The sequence below is a fragment of the Culex quinquefasciatus genome, chromosome 2 (assembly GCF_015732765.1).
Source record: "Culex quinquefasciatus strain JHB chromosome 2, VPISU_Cqui_1.0_pri_paternal, whole genome shotgun sequence".
Classification (NCBI taxonomy): Eukaryota; Metazoa; Arthropoda; class Insecta; order Diptera; family Culicidae; genus Culex; species Culex quinquefasciatus.
In genome coordinates, this window is record NC_051862.1 from 11,157,503 (window position 1) to 11,182,036 (window position 24,534).

The window sequence follows — 24,534 nt, forward strand, 5'->3', positions numbered from 1 at the left end:
TTAAATGTATTAAGTCAACGTTACATTTTTATTATTTAATTCAATTTCTTTGTCACGCTCTTAAAAATTTCTTGGATTGATCAAGATTTTATTACCCTCTGTCACGCAAGACAATTCAATCATTTAACCTCCAAAAATAGCCACACCTAACCCTTAACCTTCCGCTCTTCGATTCGGCCTACACCTGTCATAAAAAAAACAGCCTTCTTCCCAAATGGGCTAAACACGGTATCATCGCATCGCATGTGGCACGAAACCTAAATCCACGTGTCCGCCCGATATGATATCTGATCGGAAAAGCCAACACGCCAAACACCAACCTGGGCCTGAGGACGCTGGTGGGCCTACCCCAACAACTTTGTATTGTTAGGGTGAAGCATTTCTTCATTTTTCTTATAATTATTAAAACATTATGATATTTAAACTGGAAAAAATGACAGAACACGTTCTCAACAAACCGATTTATGACCACCCTAACCAATCACTCAGAAAGTATACATTTAGGCGCATTCGATAGCACCCGCCCAGGCTATAAAAAGATATCTTCGGAGAGCTGAGCACTATTCAGTGCCAAACAAGAAAGAGAGAGACCAAAACAAGTAGTCGCTCTCCCAGCTAAGCTGGTTTTGTTTTGATTTTTGAGCCACTTCGTCAGTCGCAATCGTACCGCGGGATCGTGCGCAAGGTTCGCTTCGTGTTTGTCCGTCCAGCTTCGCGTGGTGATCGAGATCGCGCGTGACTTCGCGTGTGTTTGTGTTTTTTTTTGCCTCGTGATAACACACTTACCACAATCGATCGCTTACTGCCGCGTGGAAAAAAGTGTTCAAAGTAGAAAAAAAAATGTTTGCGCTCCCGTCCGTCAAAACAGTCACGCTGCCAGTTGTCACAACAAACACGCAGAATTGAGGAATAAAAATAAACGGCTGGAAGCCTGCCGCAAGTTTGATTTCGATTCGGAATAAAATTTATTTATGTGCACGCGGATTTTAACGACCATCAACACCACCACCACCAGCACCTCTTCTACTAGAGAGTGACACAACAAATCGATGATGATCGTTTGGGGATGATAGTATTTGCGCGAAAAAAGTGCTTTTTTGAAGTGGTGGGGGGAATTTGGGGTGAAGTGAGTTATGAAGTGTTAATTCAAACTGAAATAATTTAACACAAAAGGATAGCATCCTGTAAAAGAAACGGTAAGTTAAAATTCAAGAGCAAGGCATAAGACATAAGACATACTTTCTTCATTAGGCTTTTACAAATATTTGGAAAGCTGGTAATAATATTTTCAATATATATTAAACCAATGCAAAAAAAATAAAGTTTTTTCCTCGGTCGAGGGGGGAGAGCGAAAAATAAAAAAAAAATATAACTGTTGAAATAACAAGCCAACGTTTCAAATTTGCATCGAAACACTAGTTCACTTATTTTGCAATCATTAGCTTAAAAAAAATTGACGAAAACAAAAAATTTAGCGAAAATAAAAACTTTTTGCGATAATAAACATTGAAAATTTTCAAAAATTCAAGAGATTTTTAAATTAACCCAAACATGCTAATAATGATTCTAAACGCAGGGGACTGCATTTTGGATTGACTTCAACTAATTGCACCAAAATTTTCATTGAAGTATTGAAGTTTTTTGAAAAAATATTTTATCCACAAAAATTCAAAACATTTTTGAACGAACTTAAACATGTAGAAAAGGGAAATGCATTTTGAATTGTTTTGAGCTGATTGCACGTAAAATTTGGTTAATTTTTTAAAGTATTTATTTTTTTTTTCTCCTGATTTTTCGCGCTGATTTTATTTTTTTTTTGCTTAATTCATAACACAAATCTGGAGTTTTTTTTGAAAAGGTCCAATAAACCAAATTTCCAGTTTTTGCTTTTTGGGTGTTTTTAGAACCGCCTTGAGTCAGGGGTATTGAAAAACACCCAAAAAGCAAAAACTGAAAATTTGGTTTATTGGTCCTTTTCAAAAAAAACTCCAGAAATAAAAAAATTACAGAAAATATAATCTTAATTTATTAAAATGGTACAGAAAAATAGAGGATGAACAAAAGAATTTATAAGAGGCGGGGAAATAACTTCAAACAATTATTTTTTCTTGCAATGTTTTTACATCCGCCTTATGCAAATACTAATTTGAATGAATAATTAAAAGAAAAATCTTCAATACAAGCTATATTTTCACAAAAATATAAAAGCTTAAAGATCAACAAATTGCTCATTTTTTTTTTGAGTAATTAGTTTGTATTTATTGATTTTTATAAAACATTGTCCATGCATTTCCATACAATTTTGAAGACTCATCATAAAATATAAGCATATGAATATACACAAAGCTGTATGTGGAGAAGGATTTTTGTATTGCTTTGTTGTAATCGGCAAAGTTGTAGGATATTATTTGGAATATTTCAAATATTGCACAAAAAAAAAGCTTTATTCATCCAAACTTTGTAGGTGTTCATGAAGACTGTTCCGAAAAAATAGGTATATACAGCAAAAAAAATCAATTTTTTAATTAAATTGTTTCTACAAAAATTAAATTTCTCAAAATACGCATTTGTTATTTTCAAGAAATTTTTAAGATGTTTTAGAGGACAACAAACTGCAACTTTTTAGCCATAGAGAAGTATCGACAAAAATGTTGCCCGAGTTATTGGAAAAAAAATAAAGCAAAACATTTGTTTGACTTCAGATTTTAATGAAAAATTAAATTTGCAATAGACTCCACACTTTTTTTTTTGATAAAGCCACTTTATGCTAAAAAAATATTTTTTTGAAGATTTTTTGAAATAGTGTCATGATTGTCCATCCTAAAAATATTTCATCCGGAAAGTTCGGGAAAATTTCAAATAAAACTTCATAAAAGACATTAAAGATTGGACTTCTGGTTGCTAAAATACTGTTGAGATGAACAACCCTGTAGTCGTCATCGAGTCGACCTAGTCGGCCGAACCCCCTGTCGACCTCACGCGCAGCTGTCAGAGCTGAAAAACAACAACAAAAAAATGTGTTGCGTCATCCGTTACAAAAGCACGCGTTTAATAAAGTTCTCCATTTTATTTTGATAAACTACGCGTTTTTCTTCGGAACAAATCCGACCAACCTGCCACTCTGCTCATCAAATACAAAGGACAAAAAAAAGAAACAAGAAATTTGAAGTTTTTAAAGTTTTTTAAGCAAATTTGACTTTTCACAAAAAACTGAAGTTTTTAAAAATTAAGAATTTCAAATATTTCCAGCAAAAAATTTAACTTAGCGGTATGATTTTTGTTCATTCCCATAAAGAAAAGAAAATTTTCATAAATTTGAAATACGGATTTTGGAAAAAATGTTTTTTTTTGTGAAAAAAGGTATATTAAAAAATGTCGACGATTTTTCAATTTTCATATTTTTCTGAATAGTCCTCATCAATACCTACAACTTTGCCCAAGACACCAAATCGGTCAGAAAATTCCTTCAAAAGTTACAGATTTTCAAGTATTTACCTAGCTAGAGTTGAACCAGTCGCCCGGCTGAAAACCCCTATAATAAAGAATAAGAAAAAAAATATATTTACGTACCATTTTTGTATGAACAGCTGCCAAAACTGTATGGAAAAATCTGGATTGCATCATTGATTGTAAAACAACTATAATAATGTTAAATGATTCTATTCACCTTTTGGTTATTGAAGTGTCAACCGCGGCTAAATCCAAAAAACCTAAACCTAAAATTTAAAAAAGAATTGACCGTTTAACTCCTCACCTCCCTGCCCAATGATTTTCACCCACTTCGGAACGGCTGCTTTTATGTTCAAGTGTAAACCACCCGCAATTCCGTTTGCTCTCAAAATCCCGCACCTTCCTCAAACATCACCCAACCAACATGTCCTCCAATGTCGAGGGCCCGCGGAGTGTGTTGTTACAAATATAGATAAACAACTGCCATTTTCGCTTTCGCGCGCTCAAAATTCGATTTATGTTTATTCACCCTACAGATATTTCATTTCCCGCAAAGAGAGAAAAATAAAAGGAAACACATTTGTGCAAAAAAAAACCGTCGCACATCCGCCCCAAACGAAATCGTATTTTAAATATTATCAAAGCAAATAGCTAAATATTGAAATAGTGATAGTGACACCTTTGCTGCTGCAAGTGCTTTCGGTGCTGGTGACAACACTCGGAGAAAATTTGTGTTTGTGCGCGTGAATTTGCATATATTGGTCAGATTAAGGCGAAATTGCGGGGCCAAACAGTAGCAAAAGCAGCAACAAAAAAGAAGTAGAGTAATTAAAATTTTCCCCCGATTTGGGAACGACTCCGCAAAAAACATTCGCAAACACACCTACATTCACACGCGCCAAATACGGCGTCAAGCGGTGAAAATGAAGCGAAATTAATGGTAATTAAACATCACTTGAAATAATTTGCGTACGTGTGAAAATTATTGGCCACTGGCACTGGTGTGTGCGAGAGCGGTAATCGGATTGCACTCTTCTCCACTCAACACTCAGCTCAAACAACACACACTTTTCTCACTCAAATAACTGCAACACACATTCACGCACACAATTTTCATTGGCAGCTGCACTCAACGACATCGCAAATATTGACAGACGCAATTTCCAGATGTTTTATGTCTTTTTGAATGCACGTCAGATATTAATTGATGGTTGGTCGATAAAAAGTATTTTATGCCAATTTTTTATTCAAAATTCATTGAAAGAATTGAATTTTTTACATATTTTTAAAACGTGTATTTTGAAAAGAAAGATTTTCAATAATTTTTTTTATTCTAAAACTACCGTAAACCTGGAAAACATGAATACGATTTCAATTATATTCATTAAATATTTTTGAAACAGTAGGAAAATGTTTAAATTTTTATATATTGAAGTATCCAACACAATGTCGTATGTACGCTTTTTTTCAAGAACGTTTTTTATAAGTGCTTTAAAAACATTGTATCGTTGAAATAGGCATAGGTGACATTGACATTAAATTTATAAGCAATATTTTATTTTAAAAAATATGCTGTGTTACAAACAAGTTTCAGCTTACAAGTTTGCAAATAAGATTGATAACGTCTAATTGACTAATAGTAAGGTTTCTTTAAATCATTCACAAATAAATATTTTTTGACTAAATTTGTGAAGTGCATACCAAGGTTGTTAACGATAAAATTTTTGTCCTTTGATTATGGCCATCGTTCTATCATTATCGTTGGGAAGAAAACGATAATCTAACATTAAATTATCAAATTTTTCTCTTAGAAAATATTTAGTTGGTTTCAAAGTACAAATGCTAAAAATATACCGTATTTTTTAAAGGGACCATCCATAAACCACGTGGACAATTTTTTGGGATTTTTTTTTTTCATAAAATACCATAATTTTTCGAAAATACTCAAATAGTTTTCAACATGTGTATTAACGAAGCGAAGATTGGTATGCTTTTTCACTTTTATTTGAGTTTTTTTTTTTTTTTTGCTAAGGCCGTTGCAAATATTTTTTAAAATTTATGTCCCTCGACTCTGACCTAAGTCGAGGTAGGGGCAAAAAAATAAAAAAAGTATATAAATTGAAACTACGAGCCATGGTTTCAACATTTTAATGAAAATAATGTTTTAAAATGCATTATGCACCTGTCCAGTTGTTTTGCCATCATTAGTTTCCAAAAATGCGAAAAATAGTTTTTTTTTGCGGTGCTGTACACTGGAATTTCATAAAAATTCAAAACATTTTTAAACAAGCCCAAACATGATAAATATGATTATCAATGCAGAAAAATGCATTTTAGATTGTTTTCAGTTGAGTAGACTTTTATTTTCATGGAAATTTTTAAGTTTTTTGGAAAAAATATTTTTTTGTCCCCTGATTTTTCAGACCAATTGTGAAGGGGGGGGGGAGGGGCGATATAAACTTTGAAAAATATTTACAACGGCCTTTAGTATTACTCAAAATACCGATTTTTATTAAAGCACTCAAATTTTCATAATTTGCAATATGGGTATCAAACTATTTAAAATTGTGCATGCATTTTCACTGTTTAAAAGTTTTTTAATGAAATACTAATATTTTCACAAAATACCGTATTTTTTCAAAGTACTCAAAATTTCAGATTTTGCAATATGGGTATCAAACGAAGCGAAATTAAGTCACCTTTCTAGTATTTTTGGAATTAAATGCTCTAGTTTTTACACATTAGCGTATCTTTACGAAAGTACTAAAATTTTCATAAAATACCATATTTTTTTTTGAAAATACTCAAATTTTCATAGTTTGCAAAATGTGTATCAACGAATTGGAATTGGTATGCTTTTTCATTTTTATTAGAGTGATTTGCAATATGGGTATCAAACGATATCAAATAAAGCATGCATTTTCACTGTTTTAGAGTTTTTTGAGTTAAATACCCAAGTTTTCACAAAATACCAAATTATTGGAATGTACTCAAATTTTCATAATTTGCAGTATGGAAATCAGATGACGCTATATTCTGCATTTTAACTGTTTAAGAGTTTTTTGAATGAAATACTAAAATTTTCACCAAATACCGTATTTTTTTAAATACTCAAATTTCATAATTTGCAATATGCGTGTCAGATGAAGCTTAATTTTGCATGCATTTTCACTGTTTAAAAGTTATTTGAATAAGATACTAAAATTTTCACAAAATACCGTATTTTTTTAAGTTTCAAAATTTGCATAATTTGCAATATGGGTATCAAATTAAGCTAAATTTTTCATGCATTTTCACTGTTTTAGAATGTTTTGAATGAATTACTAAAATTATCAGAAAATACCGTATTTTTTAAATGCTCAAACTTTCATAAACTACAATATGGATTCGAACGAATTGAAATTTTGCATGCACTTTCATTGTTTAAGAGTTTTTTTAATGATATTTGGATGGTATTTGTTAAATTTAAGTATTTCGTTCAAAAAAATCTAAAACTGTTAAAATGCATATAAAATTTCAAATCGTTTGATACTCATAATCCATATTTAGAACATACTTTATTATCAAAATATATATTTTTAGTGAATGCATTGAAAATTAACCAAATCAAAAATATTGATCGATTCAATTAGCTTACGAAAATTTAAAAAAATGAGTTATCGTTAGTTATCGGCTACAAAATTATCGCCGATGGAATTTATAATCGTTAATTTAATTTAATTGGCAATTTTTTTACTATGATACAAAATAAACAGAGCTAAAATTATTTTTTCATGTCATTTTGCTAAATTCTAATTACATGAAAAAAAATGTCAGTGTTTGATTCTTATTTAATAAATCATCATCAATTTAAAAAAAATATTTTGTTTCACGAATTCTCCACAAATCTCCTTTTAAAAAAAAAACTTCTAGCTCAAACCAAAATGTTGTCTTTTCAATCTGGAGCAGTCCCAAACGAAGTGACTCAATCTAAAATTTCTTATCCCCCTGATCTACGATACATCGATTCGGTCCATGAGTGCCGCGACGGTTTGCAAACCGGCACACATTTCAAATCATAAACTGATCAGCCCCGACCAAACTGTACTGTCGGACGCAAGCATCAAAAAGGTTCGACACAGAGTGGCAGCGAGCTCGATCGATGGAAATCGATATAAATTATTCAACTCGACACCCTCGGGACCCCCCCATTTGTATTAATAAATGCTACTTTAACGAATTCGTTCTGATTTTATTTTTTCTCTCTCTGCGCAAATTTATTGCTTCTAATGCAATCTTTAGTTTTTGTAGGTTACTTTTGAGGAAACTTCAAATTTAAATTAAAATGTTAATGTTTGCAAATTAATTGAAGTTGCTCAACACAGCATAAACATCTCAATTTCGAGTTCATTCCAATTCCACACAAAATCTGTCACTTTACCGAAACCAGATGGCATTCCCCTTTAAATGGGATCAATTTAAATCAATTTTATGCGTCGAAAAAATCTCACTCAAGTGTGTTCCCAGGGATTTTGTTTTTCTTGCTTTAAAATGTTGCAATCTGCTCGCACACGCCACCAACTCTTGGCTTTAAATTTATTCCCAGTTAATATCTTCCACACTAACAACTAGAAGAAAATCACTTCAGCCCAAGCGTTGATGTTTCCTCTACAAGATCCTAGTCTCTGGAGGGAGTTGTTCGGCCCTCGCACATGTTTGCTCTAGGGCACGTGGTACGATTCTTTTCTGCTAGTTTTTTTTTACTTCTCATTTCGCTAAGCCGCTTTCGATACGGTTCTCACGGGGGTAAGATCACAGAAAAGTGGATGTAATATTTTTATATTGGCAATTTTTTTTTTTTTTTTTGTATATAAGTTCAACTCGAATTTGTTCAAGTTCAACTCTTCAGCACTTGTGTCGAAAAGAATAACTTCACGATATAGTTTTGGAGTTAAACACTTATCTTGTCGGCAAAAAAAAAATCATCTAAACGAAGATGGGACCATACATATTTTTTTTTGGAATTTTCTAAAAAATAATCCTACAAAAAACACGAAATTTATAAATGGAAAATATTATTCTAAATTAAAAAAAATGACCCTACTGGGCAAACGTAGATTCAAAAAGTACACCAAATTTCTCTTAAAATAAAACGTTTCATTTTTTTTACAGTTGAGTTACGGAAAATGGAAGATTTTTTTAAACATTTTTAGTGGTTTTTTCGATGAAAAATAAGTTTTTTTTTATTATGAGTACGCCACCAAATCTGGCGTCAAATTGTACATAAAAGTCCCTTTGACACAAAATTTTTAATTCATCACCGTTTCAAACTACAAATTATTGAAAAACACCTCTTTTTTCGCATGTTCGAAAATGATAGGGGTCGTACCGCCCCTCCGTCACGAGATATCAAAAACGGACCCCAGATTCGTGAGCAGGGACAAAAGATTCACAAAAATAAATGATAAAAAATGAATGATAAATGATAAATGATAAATGATAAATGATAAATGATAAATGATAAATGATAAATGATAAATGATAAATGATAAATGATAAATGATAAATGATAAATGATAAATGATAAATGATAAATGATAAATGATAAATGATAAATGATAAATGATAAATGATAAATGATAAATGATAAATGATAAATGATAAATGATAAATGATAAATGATAAATGATAAATGATAAATGATAAATGATAAATGATAAATGATAAATGATAAATGATAAATGATAAATGATAAATGATAAATGATAAATGATAAATGATAAATGATAAATGATAAATGATAAATGATAAATGATAAATGATAAATGATAAATGATAAATGATAAATGATAAATGATAAATGATAAATGATAAATGATAAATGATAAATGATAAATGATAAATGATAAATGATAAATGATAAATGATAAATGATAAATGATAAATGATAAATGATAAATGATAAATGATAAATGATAAATGATAAATGATAAATGATAAATGATAAATGATAAATGATAAATGATAAATGATAAATGATAAATGATAAATGATAAATGATAAATGATAAATGATAAATGATAAATGATAAATGATAAATGATAAATGATAAATGATAAATGATAAATGATACATGATAAATGATAAATGATAAATGATAAATGATAAATGATAAATGATAAATGATAAATGATAAATGATAAATGATAAATGATAAATGATAAATGATAAATGATACATGATAAATGATAAATGATAAATGATAAATGATACATGATAAATGATAAATGATAAATGATAAATGATAAATGATAAATGATAAATGATAAATGATAAATGATAAATGATAAATGATAAATGATAAATGATAAATGATAAATGATAAATGATAAATGATAAATGATAAATGATAAATGATAAATGATAAATGATAAATGATAAATGATAAATGATAAATGATAAATGATAAATGATAAATGATAAATGATAAATGATAAATGATAAATGATAAATGATAAATGATAAATGATAAATGATAAATGATAAATGATAAATGATAAATGATAAATGATAAATGATAAATGATAAATGATAAATGATAAATGATAAATGATAAATGATAAATGACAGAGGCGACTCGTGCCCGATTGAAGTACCTGTTCAATGTTAATTTTTTTTATTCTCTATTATAGAGTTTTTCAGCCGGAGGCTGGTTCAACTCTTTTGGATGATTTGACTTCGTGCTTGAAGTCGACCCGGTTACAATGCTGTTTTTAATAAATATTGATTATAGATCGTAGTAAATTTTTGAATCTTAATGTTAAAAAATGTTTTTGAAGCTTTTTTCTTTCGAATGGCTTTTATTTTTACGTTTTATTATTTTTATACTATTATAATTTTCTGTTTATGCAAATAATTAATTACACTTATGATCAAGACTTTTTTTATCTCGTTAAAATGTATTTTTAAGACTTAATCATTAGCGTGGCGAATGTGGAAAAATAGAGCAATCGCTCTGCCATCCTTATCGAAACTCAAGGGAAGTTATTGAATATTGTACTTAATTTCAAAACTATTCATCAGGATGTTCAGAAAAAATACCACATCCTTCACAAAGGAAAACTGTTTGTTGGGCTTTTTTAGGCCCAACTAATATTGAGCTAACTTGGTTACTATTTAAAAATTAAATTGACATTTTACTTTATACTTTTTAGAACCAGGTCGTATCGCTTTTGATTCTTTGTCAAATTTTTAGAGAATTGAATTTACTCACTGTTATGTCCTCATGGTTTTGGAATTCAATTTCTGAATAAAAAGAAGGGCTTCTGATGTTAAAAACAAAACTATATTGACATGAATCCGAGATAATGAAAATATTTGTTTTTAGCATCAGTGAAAAAAAAGTTTTCAGAACAAATGCATGCTACAATATATGATAATAATATATCCAACTAGAGTGAACCGGATCAACAGTCTGAATAAACACAGTCGTTTTTGGAGAATTTAATGGCATCAAATCTTAAACTTTTTAGGACTGCATCCGCTTTAAATACAACCATTCTGAAAATAAAATAACGATCATGGTGTAATCTACTGTCATAATTCATCTCATGTGTCCCGAGTCTGGAAAAAAACACTGTACTTTTTTGTTTCAATTGTTTCAATTCAATCTATCAATCACACTATCTAAACTTATTATTACATCACTTTCCAGTAGAGCAAGAATCCACTAGTAACCCAGAAGATCGAAGAGGTTCAACGCGCGCAGTTGAACATTCCAGTTTTAAAACAAGCCATCACCAGTCTGCGCAAAACAGCCTGATGCCTAAAAGTGCGCCAAATATGGAGCAATATCTGTGGTGCTCTCGCGCTCTCTCATTTATTCCTGCTCTCAACGTGCTGTCAACGCGCTGGATTGTTTACCTTTTGCAAGCAGCTTCCTGCAGAGCTGAGCGAGCTAAGTCAGCTGGGGCCTGGGGGAGGCATTTCGCTCTCTCCCAAAAATGCTGTCAGTTCACGCTCTCAGATTGAACCATATTTAGCAACACATCGATAATGCCGCTGCGTATGAATAGGAAGCTCTTTACATGTGTTGAATTTTTTCCGAATGGAGATTTTTTCCCCGACGTTCAGAGGGTCGGTGTGAACGCGACGAGCATTTGCGCGTGGCCCGCCAGGCTGGCTCGCTTTAGTATTGGTGGGTTGTAAAGAGAGGTAAAGAGTAAAGGGTGGCGGGCCAATGCTTTTTTGGTGCATGCAGCGCTGCTGAACATAGGGCGTCGATTTTGTTAACGTATATTCAAACAAAAATTGTAATTTTATGTTGCTGGTTGAAAAAGCACCGCGGTACTTAAATAAAAAATTATCCGCTTGAAATCGGCTACCTGTTCAATGAACAGGTTGAACAGGTGGACGAGTCGCCTCTGATAAATGATAAATGATAAATGATAAATGATAAATGATAAATGATAAATGATAAATGATAAATGATAAATGATAAATGATAAATGATAAATGATAAATGATAAATGATAAATGATAAATGATAAATGATAAATGATAAATGATAAATGATAAATGATAAATGATAAATGATAAATGATAAATGATAAATGATAAATGATAAATGATAAATGATAAATGATAAATGATAAATGATAAATGATAAATGATAAATGATAAATGATAAATGATAAATGATAAATGATAAATGATAAATGATAAATGATAAATGTAATTTTTAAGAATTGAAGTCTACTTATCCGTGATCGCACCGGATCCATGCGCGCATTTTAGCGGGGGCGTATTTCACACTTCACGCCGATGATGAATGAGTCAGTCCGGCCAGGGCAGAACAGGAAAAGTGTTGCACCGCTCAACACTGATAAAAATCGCACCGCCATTTTGATGTCGCTTAGTGTCAAATTCGTCACGCAGATTTCTGCCCGTGCAAAGACCCACTTAGAAACGGGGTTCGGTAAGTTTCCAATAGTTCCAGACAGAGACTGTGTGATATTAAGGGACCGGATCACCGAGGTATGCACTCACCTGCCCTCTTTTTTTTCACTCTATCTGAATAGATTGGCAAAAGCCGATTGGAATGAGTCGATTCATATGATAAATCCTTTCACGCGAACCATGCCGATGCTGGCACACTGATGTAAAACGCATAGCTAAATTTATGACTTTGCGTGGGCAGATTTTCCTACAACGTCAGAGAGTTGCCTTATGAATTTTTACGGTCATATTTTATTGACTTCTTCGCTTTGTCTCAAGTCAGAGCTGGTTTTTGATCGAGTTCAGTTTCAAGTGGGAAAATGCCGTTCCGCTTCTTGGTTAAGGGGACATAAATTGGCCGCTTGTTGTGAACTGGTTGGCGCTATGGAATTGCCAAAATATTAGCATTTTTTCCATAGAGTTTATGATAATCGCGGTTCAACACAGCTGGTTCGCGTCGTCGTCATCGTTGAGGGGCAATGATCATATAATTAGATCCGATTCAACGAGGCGTGCGACTTGTCGTGGAATGTCGCTGGGTTTCCGATTTGGGTTGAGGATGGGAAGTGGGAGGGAATCTACTGCGATTCCTGGAGTGATTCAATATGCTGGTATGCTAATCACTGGATTTGATGATTCATTAAGACTAATGGATCGTGTATGCTAATAAACCGTCATGTAGTTTTTATTTTCATCAAACGAAAAATACAAGTTTGATTATCTATTCAAGTTTTTCCAAAACTCCAGAAAAAATGACTAATCTAAACAATCTGAAAGTACCCAGATAGTAATTAAAATTCCTTCAAGCATGAAATGAACAAACCAACAGATTGTTCTCCAAAACAAAACCCAGCCAATGTCTTCTTTCCATGTGAGCTGCAGGTTGCCATCAAGGTAGTGCAACATCCTGCAACATATTGTAGGGAGACAAGAAGAATGTTGTACGAAATGTTTGCAAATTCGCTGCACTCTCTGACTTTCCCGAGACTTGCTTTGTGGCGCAATTTTTGATGTTTCCATTTTTTGTGCTGAAATGAAAAGCAAAAGAACTCCACCCGGCTCGAATTTGAACGTGCCTTTTTGACGTTGCCGGGCTCATTTTCTTGCCCGGCGGTAAGTTCCCATTCATCCGTCTCAACTCCGGACATAAATTCTGAGAGCCCAAACACTGCACTTCCATTTCCCAGCGCAAGGCTTTTAATGTTTGCCAGTCAGTCAACTTCATTCAGCTTCTCCAATTGCCACAGCAGACGTGACTTGAAGGTAATTTGGGAGGTGGGTGACACATGCAGGCTCAAACGAGGGGGTGTTGAACCGCGTTCGGCCGGCAAATCAAGTTGATTTTTAGATCGTTATGGTGTGACACCGCTGAGCTGCGTAACGATACTCCCACGCACCCTGGCGAACCAGAATTGGGTCCAAAAACGGGTGAGCTTTTGTGACCATTTTTGGCGCGCACTGATTGGTCTTCACAGTTTGGCACTTGAGCTCGAAATAGTGGGTTTAGGTGAGGGTTTGATCAAAGATTGCGTAATGTCTATTTCTGGTTAATTATGATATTTACTGTTTTAAGTGAGAAGTTTTTTGGTTACTTAAGCACAAAAACATAAGATATTATAAGAAATGGATCAAATAATAATACAAGCGTTAGGAAAATTTCAGAAAACGTTATGTTGATAATTGAGTTCTTTAAATATTTTTATTAAAGTAAAAACCTGGCACAAAATTTCCTTGAACCAAAAACAAATTTTATAAAACCGTAAAAAATGTGTTAAAGTGTTTATTTGATGTTGCAAATTTACCTCTTTATTCGAGCAAATCTCTCAGATTTCGGTCATTCGATTTTTTTGGTATTTTTTAATACAGCTGAAACTTTTTTGGTGCCTTCGGTATGCCCAAAGAAGCCATTTTGCATCATTAGTTTGTCCATATAATTTTCCTTACAAAAAAACTTCAAAAAACCGTATCTTTTGAAGGATTTTTTTTATTGATTTGGTGTCTTCGGCAAAGTTGTAGTTATGGATAAGGACTACACTGAAAAAAATGATACATGGTAAAAAAATTTGTTTTTTTGCAAGTTAACTTTCTGTCACTAAAACTTGATTTGCAAAAAAATACTATTTTTAATTTCTTTTATTTTTTAAATGTTTTAGGGGACATAATATACCAACTTTTCAGAAATTTCCCGATTGTTCAAAAAATCTTTGACCGAGTTATGAATCTTTGAATCAAAATTGATTTTTTCAAAAAATTAAGATATTGTTCACAAAAAAATTTTAACTTTATTTTTCGATGTTAAAATCAAATTTGCAATCAAAAATTACTTTAGAGCAATACCAGCCCAAAACAGGAATTTTTCAGGTACTTTTTTCTCGACCTTCTCCGATTTCAATGAAACTTTGTAGGCATGTTATCATTTCAATTGGATGTATGGGCTTACAGATATAAGCTAATTACATTGCTCATTACTGAAAACATCATATTTTTTCAGTGTAGTATGGTAACCTGGATAGTAAATTAGCTTATATCTGTAAGCCCATGCATCCAATTGAAATGTGGTCAAAGACAAACTTAAGGGAAATTGGACGAGCTTTCCGGTAAAATTGTTTACGATACTGAAAAATCAAGTCTGTCATATAGAAATTGCCAAAAACCATCAAAAAACCTATTTTTTCAACATTTTTATTTTTAAAACCGCTTTAACTTCACAAGGATTGGACTTAGGACAGTAGTCAATATCGGTACTTTTATGTAAAATTGTCTGGAAAATCGATTCCCGTATTCGGTTTTTGAAAATTTTGACGTTTAGAGCACTTTTCAAAAAAACAGTTTCAGTAAATGATTTTTGTATTTTTTAGGTGAGATGCTCCATCCTGCATTTTTCGTGAGTCTTTTGGTAACATCTTAGGCTATCTTCACAAAAATTTTGAACGAAAAAAAATCGTGGGCTCCCCCTCAAATTTGACTTTTAAACTTAAAAATCAAAAAATCTCATAAAAGTTGAGTGTTTTTTTCTTTCAGAGTATTTTTATCGAAAAGCCCATCAAATTTCCTACAAGTTTGTCTTTGACCACTTTTTGATACGATGCAACGGCTTCGAGATACAGAAATATTTAAATTACGAAATACAAAAATATTTAAAACACTTACGCCCTTCTCAAATGTCATTATCGTGTGTAACTGGCTCCATATACACAAAATTGGCTTATATAAGCGTAGGATAACATGTCTACAAAGTTTCATTGAAATCGGAGAGGGTCGGGTACAACCGATTCCCTATTTGGCATGGAATTGCTCTTTAGAGAAATTTTCATAAAGTGCACCGTTTTCAAGTTATAGCCATTTTTAGGTAACTTTTTTGAAAATAGTCGCAGTTTTCATTTTTTTAAACTAGTTCACATGTTTACCCACGTTTGAAAAACAAATATTTTTAATATTTTTGAAATATTACCTATATTTTGCTTTTTTCACCTTGGTTTATACGACCTTAAGTTGCTGAGATATTGCAATGCAAAGGCTTAATAAGCAGGAAAATTTATGTTTTTAAGTCTCACCCAAACAACCCACCATTTTCTAACGTCGATATCTCAGCAACTAATGGTCCGATTTACAATGTAAAAATATGAAACATTCGTGAAATTTTCCGATCTTTTCGAAAACAATAGTTTCAAAATTTTCAAATCAAGACTAACATTTCAAAATGGCGTAATATTGAAAGTTTGGCCCTTTTGAAATGTTAGTCTTGAATTGAAAATTTTGAAACTATTGTTTTCGAAAAGATCGGAAAATTTCACGAATGTTTCCGCAGGCCACCAATTATTCTTAGGTCATCCTTACTATGGTTTCACTAAAAGTTCCCATTAATTGGAAACGAAAATTTGGGTAATGTAAGATTTTATTTTTGTTTTGGTAGCTAATAATTAATTTTTATATTTCTTGATTCAAATCATTGCTCCGGTACCAATTTTGGAACCATTTAAAAAAATCACAAAAGATTTTTATTTTAAAAATTTGATACGTATGAAAAAAAAAGAATAATAAAGTTTTGAATTCACTGAATATAATTCATTTTTTTTTATTTTATATATGAAATAACATAATAATAATTTTATCAAAATAAAATCTAACTGCTTTAAAAATAGTTGCCCAAATATTTATGATCGGCAAATATATCTGGGTAATTCTCTACCAACTCACACGAAATCGGGAAAAGTTGCCCCGACCCCTCTTCGATTTGCGTGAAACTTTGTCCTAAGGGGTAACTTTTGTCCCTGATCACGAAACCGAGGTCCGTTTTTGATATCTCGTGACGGAGGGCGGTACGACCCTTCCATTTTGAACATGCGAAAAAGAGGTGTTTTTCAACAATTTGCAGCCTGAAACGGTGATGAGATAGAAATTTGGTGTCAAAGGGACTTTTATGTAAAATTAGACGCCCGATTTGATGGCGTACTCAGAATTCCAAATAAACGTATTTTCATCGAAAAAACACTAAAAAGTTTTAAAATTCTCCCATTTTCCGTTACTCGACTGTAAAAAATTTTGGAACATGTCATTTTATGGGAAATTTAATGTACTTTTCGAATCTACATTGTCCCAGAAGGGTCATTTTTTCATTTAGAACAATTTTTTTCATTTTAAAATTTCGTGTTTTTTCTAACTTTGCAGTGTTATTTTTTAGAGTGTAGCAATGTTCTACAAAGTTGTAGAACAGACAATTACAAAAAATTTAATATATATACATAAGGGGTTTGCTTATAAACATCACGAGTTATCGCGATTTTACGAAAAAAAGTTTTGAAAAAGTTGGTCGTCATCGATCATGGCCATTCATGGTCACCCGCGACAGACACGGACGACGAAACAAAGAGAAACGCAAAAAGTAACTTTTTTAAAACTTTTTTTCGTAAAATCGCGATAACTCGTGATGTTTATTAGCAAACCCCTTATGTCTATATATCAAAATTTTTGTAATTATCTGCTCTACAACTTTGTAGAACAATGTTGCACTCTAAAAAATAACCCTGCAAAGTTAGAAAAAACACGAAATTTTAAAATGAAATATTTTGTTCTAAATGAAAAAATGACCCTACTGGGACAATGTAGATTCCAAAAGTACATTAAATTTCCCATAAAATGACATGTTCCAAAATTTTTTACAGTCAAGTAACGGAAAATGGGAGAATTTTTAAAACTTTTTTAGTGTTTTTTTCGATGAAAAATACGTTTATTCGGAATTCTGAGTACGCCATCAAATCGGGCGTCTAATTTTACATAAAAGTCCCTTTGACACCAAATTTCTATCTCATCACCGTTTCAGGCTGCAAATTATTGAAAAACACCTCTTTTTTCACATGTTCAAAAATGGAAGGGGTCGTACCGCCCCTCCGTCACGAGATATCAAAAAACGGACCTCGTATTCGTGATCAGGGACAAAAGTTACCCCTTAGGACAAAGTTTCACGCAAATCGAAGAGGGGTCGGGGCAACTGCTGTGTGAGTTGGCGGAGAATTACCCATCTGATTAAATTTTTGAATTACCTACCTGCAAGTATATTTGTAAAGAAAAATAATTGCAAAATGGCTTCTCATGAAAAAGGGAATAAATAAAATTTAATCCAAAATAAACGAATACCAAATCAAAAATCCCCAAAAAACATGATTCTTAAGAATGTTTTTTTTTTAAATGATGGTTTTTCTTATTTCCATCTACAAATCTGTTTGAAACTAACTGACCCTTCAAAATCAATGTTTATTCAATAAATAAACAATCCCAACCCCTACCAAATCACTGTTTCCCCCAAAAAAAAATCTAACCTTCAAATTAGATCTCCATCGGGGAGAGGCGAAGTAAAACCGCGATAAATTAAAGTCGTTATATAAATTGGTCCGGAACTGGTGCGAAAAAAAAGAGGCAGCCATCAGACCACCACCGGCTGATGTTTCGGGTGGCCACGGCTCTGCTCGGCAATTAGGATAATTAATTTATCGCGTGCCTTCCGCCATTACGAGGCCCCTCCCCAGTCAGTCTGGATGGCCAATTCAACGCGCTTTCGAGGGGGTGCGATTCCGTTTTATGGTCCTGATTTTTTTTGGTTGATTCCAAAAAAAAGGTTTTGTTTTTTTGTTGCTTTCAGTAACTTTAGTCAGAATCTCAATCATCAAAACAAATCTTGAGCTATGTTGAAAAAAAAAAACTAATTTTCTCACCATAATCTAAGTGCAATTTCCCAAAGCTCACGCCCTCGTCGTCACATTTTCCCAGCCGAGGAAAACTTTGTATTTACTGCAGCGCATTAGCAGGGATTTTCCCGCGCCCGAGGGCACCAAAATGAAAATGTCCGCGCGTTTAAGGTGCCAGCACCAGCTAGGAGTTTCTAAATGTGCCTGGCCACTGTAGTGCTCCGGGCTAGGCTAGCGAGGTGAGAATGTGAGCAAACTTCCGGGCGGAGAATGTGCACCATGCTGGGAATTGGATTAACGTGTGAAACCGGCAAACACCTTGGCCGAGCGTGAAAACTGCCAGTTTGGGCCAGGAGTTTTGTTTAAATAGTGTGACATGCACCTGCGAGGCCCGGGAGTTTGTGATTCTACAGTTTGCTTTGGGTGGTCGCTCAAGAAATTCTGAACATAGCATATTCAACGCTGAAGAGAGTCATTTAACATCAAATCTGTATAATATCGTGAGATTCCGTGAAAAAAAAGAACAAAATTATAAAATCCAGAAAAAATCGGAAATTAATCCTCTTCCGATAACTCGATGCAGTTCACGTTTGCAACATTCTTTTACCCCGCAAAAAAGGCAACTTCATCCAACAGCCAGCAGCTGTTGAGCCACATTTTTCGATTCGTTCCCGGACTGCACAACCGAAAAAAGCGACTGCATTATGCTACCGGCCATCATCGCCGTCATCATCGATCGGCTGCTGCAGTATGTTGCACCCTCGAGGGGTTCTGCACTGCCCACCAACCACGTGGATCGATGGAATTAATTTATAATGTACGCGAGTCCGCGTTCCATTCCGCCCCAAAAATACAATGAGAAACAACCGCGATTAGCTCTGGTGGGACAGGAGGAGGTTTCCACCAACAACGTAACATGCGGATCATGGATAAACTGAGCTTTTCGGTGGATGCACCGTCCTTCTGGTCCATGTGGTCTGGCCATCCATCAGCAGTCAGGTCATGGGGAACGGTTTTCACCGAACACTGGGAGATTTAGTTTGAATTTTGGTCACCCCAAGATCTCTTTGTTTGTCGAAACGTCGCTGCTATCTTGCCGCAAGTGCATTTGTGGGCCAAATTGAGTTCTAGATTACTTTTTCAAAACATTCAATGCGCCATGGGTTTCCTATTTACATAGGACTAGATGGTGACGAGCGGGAATTCCCGGGAAAAAATTCCCGGGAAATCGTCCATTTTTGGACCTCTCGATTCCCGGGAAATTCAGTCGAGACTCCCGGGAAATTTCATACTAATAAATTTCGAAGCAAAATTATATAAACTAATCAGAAAATTATTTGAAAAATTCTTAATTGTTTAGAATATTGGAAGTTCAATGTTCGATGTCCAAGTTCGAATAAACCAATGCTTCTCTGATCTTTTTATTCAAAAAGTTTAAAATTTGACTTGTCGAAAATTCGAATAACTATAATTGAGAGAAGCCAAAAAAAAGAATTTGGACCCTAGAATTTATCTTAAAGCATACTTAGCAGTTACACCCCAGAAATGAAATCTAAAGTTTTTTATTTAATTATTTTTATATATTATTTCTAAGAAGGAAAAACTTTTTCAAAATAAGTTCAATTTCCATATCCTCTCTCGAGCAAAGCGGTTCTCATAATCTGTTTTTTTTTTAATTCGTCCCTAGAGTAATTTCGCTGTATCAAGGTAATTTCCTTTTTTGATGTCAAAAAGTCATTTTGTGTTTCACGTCACCTCAACATTCAATTATATTTTGGAAAAAAAAACACTCTATCAATCTTTGTAAAGTTTACTGTTCACCAATTGTGAACATTCGGATTTTCTTGATAACTGTAATTTTTTTTCAATCAGTATTTACAGTAGACCTTTAAAAGGAAAAAAACAAGTTTAAATTGTTGTTTTAAGTAAGTGTTTATCATATTGCAAATATTCCGGTACTGGAAAATTATATATTAGTTATTTTTTTTTTACTTCACAAAAATCTAATTAGTAGTTAATGCAACCCAGCTTGTGAAACTTTTGAAAAATCACTCAGTGCGAATAAAGATTCTGTAACATTTTAAACTACAATTTTGAGTCCCAAATAGCACAAGAAACGATCTTGTATTTGCAGACTCAGAAAAAAAATATCAAAAGGTAGACATCGTTCCTAAGATAAAAAGGATACTGAAGATAACGTTCCATAGAATAAGTATGATTAAATGTAACTTAATTGATTGAAAAGAAACAATATTATTACAATTCCTTTTAAATTATTACCACTATTGGCATAGAAAAAAAAACTCCCGGGTCCCGGGAATTCCCGGGAAATGGCCAAATTCAACTCTCGATTCCCGGGAAATTGAAAATCTCGAGAATCGTCACCCTCTACATAGGACCTTTTGAAAAAGTAAGCGAGAGTTAAGAACGCCATTTTGTACAGCTCAAAGATTCCTTCAAAGATCCTCAAAAATCGATTTCTATCCTGAGATAGGGGAAATATACCCATTTTAATCACTCTAAGCCGTTCGACCAATTCTCATCACTTTGCCGTTTTCCGCTATTAAATCAACATTTACAGATATTTCAACAATGGAGAGTTGCTTGCTCACTTTAATTCGAGCTATTTATAACTTTGGGACAGTCAAAAACACTTTTTGAAAGCCGTAATTCATGAACAAAGTGCTGATAGGCCGATAATAGAAATAGGCTGAAAAAGGGTATAATTCCCCTATTCAATAAAAACAAAAAAAAGCTCCGTGCATTTTTGTCACTTTTAATATTTTCAATGATCTCGTGCTATCTTGACACACTCTGAAAATTACTGCAATTACGACAACTGGTCGAAGGGATTTTAGGTCAGAACGCGTTTGACACTCGTGCATGCCCGACTACCGACAACATTTTGAATCATAATTCGGAGTATCGAGCAACTTAGCAACCAAATTCAATCAAACTTCGGGACACAGAGTGGTCATCCAAACAAAGCGTGTATGTTATTATTTACATTGCATGCTTTAGTTTTTGTTTATTCAAGGTCAAACATCAAAACACGTTTTTCTCGCTCTTTTTAAATGAGAGCAATTTTCTACGAAATCGGCCGATTTCGACCATTTTAATTTTTTGTTATTTTTGATTTGGCTCAAACTTTATGAGAGCCTTCCCTATGGCCAAAGAAGCTATTTTGTGTCATTGGTTCACCCATACAAGCCTCCATACAATTTTGGCAGCTGTCCATACAAAAATGGTACGTAAATATTTAAACCTAGGGTGATCAAAGTATGGAACGTGGGCCAAATCTATCTTATTGAATGTTTAAAAGTGATTTAATCAAAAACCATACTAAATAAAAAAATATAACACACCGTTTTCTTTACGACAAGGCCTCAAACTTATTATGCACTTAGAAATCTGCCACCTCGGGATTAGAACTCATGACATTTGGGTTATGAATGTGAAACGTTATAACCGAGCAGAAAATGTCTTGTCAAGATACCTCGCAAAATTGAATGAAAACATGATTGGGAAAATTAGTAATGCAAAATGGCAAAATGCAAAAAATTTCGAACAAAAGGTTTCAACGAAAATGGTTAATTATGAAAAGTGACAAAATTATATAATTTCCGAGAAATACCACTTTTATCCTAATATATTTTTTTAATTGACTAACATTTGATTCAGGAATACCAAAAATTGTTAAAATTTTAATTAAATTGGAGGAATAATTGTTGACAAAACCTTTAACAACGATTTATCATTATTGCTGCAGTTTATTTAAATATAAATTTCACAAATTACCAAAGTATGTATGTGTCACTTCCTTTAATTTATTATTACTAATTAAAAAATGTTTAAGGAAATAAAAGTGCATTCAATTAAATATTTTCATTTTCATTCTATTTAAGAAATTAAAATCGTCATCAACCACAAAATGGTCAACCACCCCTCGGCCTTGACCAGTCCGTGGTATATAAACTTCTAACAAAAATATTTGTAGTGGCCTAACTAGCTTTCAATGTTTGTTGAGGCATGCAAATTGCAATAAAAAGCTCATGGATTTTTTTTATGTTGATTTTCATTTAAAAATGTAATTTTCTGTTTTCCAATATTTAAATGACAAAAATGTAGAAAAAACAAGGAATTACCACAAAACAAATGATAAATGATTTTTTTTAATTCTAAAAGATTGAATAAACGTAATTAATATTTTAAATAAACATTTTTTCACAGTGAGCTTCAAATTTGGCCCGCAATTCAAAAAATTTGAGCACCCCTGATTTAAACAGTTGTGACTTTTGAGTGAATTTTCTGATCAGGACTATTGAGATAAAAATAGGTACACGAATAAAAAATTTGCCAATTTTTAAACTTTTTTTGTGAATCTCAATTCCCCAAAACACATGAAAATGAACACATATGAACATTCAATATTACGCCCTTTTGAAATATTAGTCTTGATTCAAAAAATTCAAAAAATATTAGAAAATGATGGGTTGGTTGGGTGAGACTTAAAAAACATTAATTTTCATGTTTCTTTTTCTTTAAGCCGCTGTATCTTAGCAACCTCTCCTGTCTCGTCAGAGGCGCTGGAGCAGAAATCCCACGTTAGAGGAAGGCCATGCCCCGGGGGGCGTAGTGCCAATAGTTTCGTTTTTTATCTTAGCAACCAGAAGTTCAATCTTCAATGTAAACCTTAGACAATTTTATAGCAAATTTCCTGAACCTAAAAATAATATTTTTAGGATTGGTCACCCATGGTCACTATTTTTAGAAATCGAAAAACTGCAAATATTTCGTTAAAATCAAACTTTCGGTATCTTGAAAAACCGAGCCCTTTATCAAAAAATCTGTAGGGTTCTTTTCGATTGCAAATTCAATTATACATAAAAAATTAAAGTCATTTTTTTTTTTTGTTTAAAATTTCGATTTTTTTCCAAAAATCACACTGTACTTTTCTATAGCTCAAAAGTTGCGGGTTTTTTGTCTTCTAAAACATATAAAAAAAATCTCGAAAATCAAAAAAATAAGTATTTTGGGATATTGAGTTTTTGTAAAAAAAAAATTATTTAAAAAATCGAAAAAAATTTTCCGTTTAACTTTTTTTTTCTCAAAAGTCCTCAACAATTCCTTGATCAGCAAATTTACTCAAAAGTTACAGCTGTTTAAATATTTACGTTCCATTTTTGTACGGACAGCTGCCAAAACTGTATGGAGACTTGTATGGGTGAACCAATGACGCAAAATAGCTTTTTTGGTCAAAGGGAAGGCCCCTACCAAGTTTGAGCCAAATCAAAAAATAAAAATAAAATCCTTTTCCGGTTTTGGTAGAGGGTTGCTCATGCAAGTAAAAAATATAGAAATTCCTACTAATTTTACTAAATTTTGCACAAATATGTTTCATTAATTATTTTTGACCACCCAAAATCCCACTATGCCTCCCAGTAGAGTCCTCTGGCCACAATGCAATAACCGGGCAGTTTTGCGTGATAAGAAGCTTTAATAACAGCGACGTTCCTCCCTAATGGAGGTTGACCGGAGCGGGAAACAACAACCCAAGAAAATCATGTTTTCGGAAACTGCTCAATGAAAGTTGTTTCCCTCTCTCCCCCCCACCCTCCACCTTAAGGAGAGCGACCCGTAAAGTGCAGCGCACCTTTCATGGTGCGCTCAACCGGAGCAAAAGTTGCATGAAGCCGAGTTTGATTTATGGCTGTAAAATTGATTCCTTGGCCCTGATGCGGCTGCTACTGCCAGCGACGCCCGGTTGGGGGAGGGTGAACTTGTTTTCCCATATTTTCCGTTAAAAGTAACACCGCAGGAACGTGATGATGGTAGCCGATTAGCTGCTCCCACAGTTCAATTTGCTGACTGGGCTGGCTGGTTATTAATGGAGGGAACGACTTTTTCCCGGTTATGACCGTTTTTG

The 24,534-nt window shown here is 33.1% G+C and overlaps 1 protein-coding gene across 1 annotated transcript in view; it reads left to right on the plus strand.

Annotated features, from left to right (window-relative positions):
• Positions 1-659: 659 nt before the first annotated feature.
• The window catches only part of LOC6046858 (CD151 antigen), a 96,455-nt gene continuing 72,580 nt past the window's right edge, over positions 660-24,534 (plus strand). The window contains exon 1 of the mRNA XM_038255651.1: positions 660-1,196. The gene's annotated coding sequence lies outside the window, so the exon portion shown is untranslated. The remainder of the gene's footprint in view (positions 1,197-24,534) is intronic.